We start from the raw sequence: 3,946 nt of genomic DNA on the forward strand, positions 1-3,946 counted from the left end.
AAAGATTGTCTTTTCAAAAACGAATGCAATGTTTGTAAAATGTATCATATAGAGGTCAAGTACCTCGTGATGTAATCAACTATTGTGAATCGTTTATAATCGATATGAACGGGTCATTTCAACTTTAACAAATTAGTTCATGATGCAGAATAAAAACATGGCAATATAATAGTTAAACATAAAAAAATACACAACGAAAGCGTAAATCTTAACTATAAATAAGAACGTATCCCAATAATTTGAGTGTGCTAAGAAGGATTGATCTTCAACAATAATGTAAAAGCTTGTATCCAAATTGAATCATTAAATCTTCTACTTGAAACAAGAATTGAAATAACTTTGAAATGTAAAAATGCTTGAAGAATTAAAAGAGATTCGGACTTGGGAAATGGAGAAAACAAACTGCCAAACCTTCTTTGATGCAGGAAATGGCCTTCTATTTATAGTTGGAGATCTTCGAGCCAGACCGCCGACCTGATTTCCTAGGCCGTCGTCCTGATGAAACAGTTTGTAATAACCCGCATTTTTCCGTTAAATTATTTTAACGCCCGTCTTTTTTTTTAGAGATTATCTTTCATTATCTAAATTCGTATCTTCCGTTAATTAGCGTTTCAATATTCCCGCTATTTAATTATAACATCTCTCATTTACTCTAGCGTATTCAAAATAATTCGTTCGGTTAATTCAAGCACCCGATTTTAAACTCGAGGGACTAAAGTTGCCAAGGGGCCAAACTAGTTGACTAGGTCAACTAGTCAAACCCCTCCTCCCCACCATTCATTTGATTTTCTTTTTTTTTTCTCTTTTTCCCTCATTTATTACTTCCATCTTTCACCATTTTCATCTTCACCAAAGAATCATCATCTAATTCAAGTCTAGCAAGCTTCCAACAAAACAATTTGTACTTTTAGAATCCTCTCTTCATCCTCTACGTTTTGATACTACCTTCATCTCTTTTGGGTAACTTTCTAAACACTCTAAATTTCATGTTCTTGACTTAAAAGTGTGTTAATTAGTGTCTATGCCTCAAGTCTAACATGAATATGTGATTGGTTTGCTCGATTTTGTTGTTTTGAGTAACTAGAATGAACACTTGAAATGGGTGTGTTTAATCTTTGATTTTGGTTGATTAAATGTTGATTAAATGTTAAATTTCATGTATTAAATGTGTTACTAGTATCATTAGCTTCGTTTTGATATGTAGGTTGACTTAAAAACACTTCATTAACATAAATGTTGATTTCATGATTTTTTTTTTTCGTGAATCCTATGAAATGTTTTTAGTAAGTGTTTAGTTGCAATGTATGTTTAATTACCTTCGAAATAGCATATCGTATGTGTAAATTGGATTCCCGAATCACCATTTGCATTTTTGAGCTTGAAACGTTAAATAATGATCATTCGACGAGGTTTTTATTGTTTTTAATGATGGATTTTATTGATGATATGTGTTTAGTTATATTCCTTGTTAAAATACCTTTCCAACGATGTATGGTATGCATTTTGAGTGTTTACGGTTCATTAGTTGTGTTAAAATGAAGTTTGATTCGTGCATTAAGTGTTCGAAACTACCCAGATTGCTGATCAGACACCATGAGGGCCGCTCAAGGCCCCTGGAGCACCGCTCAAGGCCCCCACATGCCTATTTGAGTTCCGGTTGGAGCTCGGCTCCGATTCCTGCTGACCAAAATCACTTTGCATTTTCACGTTTAATTCTAACTATGCTACGCACCTCCTATTAACATGAAACTTGGCCAACATGTTTATATATGAGTACTAATTGAAGAAAAATTGTCGGATACCCGACCCGACCCCGTTGACTTTGATTTTGACCAAGTTTGACTTTTAGTCAAACTTGACCAAACACTTATGCAATCGTTCTAACGTGCTTTTATACTTATATCTTGCATGAAACTTGACAACTTGATTCACATGCTATATTAATCGAGTCGTAACGAGCCATAGGACTAATTGATACAACTTACTTGTTTAGGTCAAGGCTAAGCAACTTTCATTGCACAACGTTTAATTACAAGTACTTTGGCATGCAACTACGGTGAGATCATAGTCCCACCTTTTCAACAACTTTTACGCTTTAAATTATGTGATGAGAAACATATACGTATTATACTTTTATACTTTGAACACAAGTACGAAAAAAAAACATTCCACGTGTGAGTTAGAACAAAAAGCCTCAATTCAATTATCATTAGTTACACTTGTAGGGTGTAAACGAGAACTTATGTTGTGTGGATCCATGCGGGCTTGATGCGCCCTCATTCGGACGGTTCGCTACCGTTAGCGGATGAAATATATTTTCGAGTATAGTGTATGTTTTAGCAGTACGTAACAGGGTACAAAATAGTTAAGTCTTGATAATTGGGTGCTCCACAAACTGTAACAACCCTGCTTTTTTCGTCACTTCTGTTAACCTTCTGTTAATTAATTTAACTACTATTACTTGACTTTTGTGTTTTTATGTGTAATAAATGCATACTTGATCCTTGGAGGGTTACAATAATTAATATGGGTTGATATTAATAAATACTTCGGATAAAGAAATACGATAAAAATGATACGTTGTTGATAACTGCTTTATGAGCAACGAAACGCTCGGGTTTATCTTAATAATTATTTTAATAATTATTAACTTTTTAAAAATATTTAATTTATTGGGTTTTTAATAAATTAACGTTTGGTTGCATTTTAACGATCGGTTTAGCGTTCCGGGCCTTCGGTACGACTAAACGGCATTTGAAACGAGCCACGAATACAAGGAATTGTAAAATACGAGCCCGGGGACTCCCCACTTGGGCCATTCGGCCGATTGCCCCATCTCCCACCCCCTTTTTAATTTTAAAATTTGCAACTTGAGGGACTTAAGTGTTAATTATGGAATTAGGGCTAAATATAAATGGCATGTGTAAACCTAAACTACATTATTTTTCCCCATTATTTTTTTGGTTGATCCTCTTTTCCTCCCTCTCCTGCTGCTGTCGCCCATCACCCACACACACACACTCAAACTCAATTTTTGATTAAACCTTGAACATCAAAGTGGCAATTCGTGTTATCCTCTACGCGTGTGTATTGTTCTTTTCGATATCAAAGGTATAAATAGCTAACCCTAATCTTTAAAATCTGATTTTTATTAATGTTTCATGTATTAGGTTGTCTATTGCTCAAGTCTTGATGATTAATGATTGTTAGATGCGTTGAATCACTCGTTTTGATTGTTTTATGCGAAAATCGAATTTGTATTTTATGTGTACAGTAAATTTTGATTTTTCAAATGCATGATATTATGTGATAATTATATTCCTTGCAAAAAACTATTGATTTTAGGCTTTGGATTCGCTTGATTTCGTTTCCGGATGATCAAGTTATGGCCAATTGAAATTAACGTTGTGTTTTTGTTGTGTAATCAGAAATTTGGGTTTGATAGACCACGAATTGGTTTATGAAATTTATACCACTGGATAGATAATTTAAAAACACACAATTTTCACTAGGATATCATGTCGTTTGCTTATGTATAACTTGAGATATACTTGAACTAGTGTAAAAACGAATTTATACAGCACTTGCATGAAAACAACCTTGTATGATAAGATATGTTAACTTTTGTGTTTAAATATTTGTATATTTGAAGATTACACAAAAAGTACTTCACTTTTCATGTAGATATCATAGTCTAATTGTATCTAGATCTTCGGATAATCGCGCGCGAAAGTGACTAGCTAAACTAGGATCGAAACAGCAACTTGCTCTCTTTTATATACTTTGTGGTTTGTGTTTATGGAATTAGGAAGTATTATTATGGAAAATGAATCTTAACATGATATGTGACATATGTTTAGTTAATGTCAATCTCTGAAACCTTATACATTGGGCACAATAGGGCCACACATTATGTAAATTCTGAATTGAGCTGAAAACTGAATAT

Source organism: Rutidosis leptorrhynchoides, chromosome 2, assembly GCF_046630445.1.
Source record: "Rutidosis leptorrhynchoides isolate AG116_Rl617_1_P2 chromosome 2, CSIRO_AGI_Rlap_v1, whole genome shotgun sequence".
NCBI lineage: Eukaryota > Viridiplantae > Streptophyta > Magnoliopsida > Asterales > Asteraceae > Rutidosis > Rutidosis leptorrhynchoides.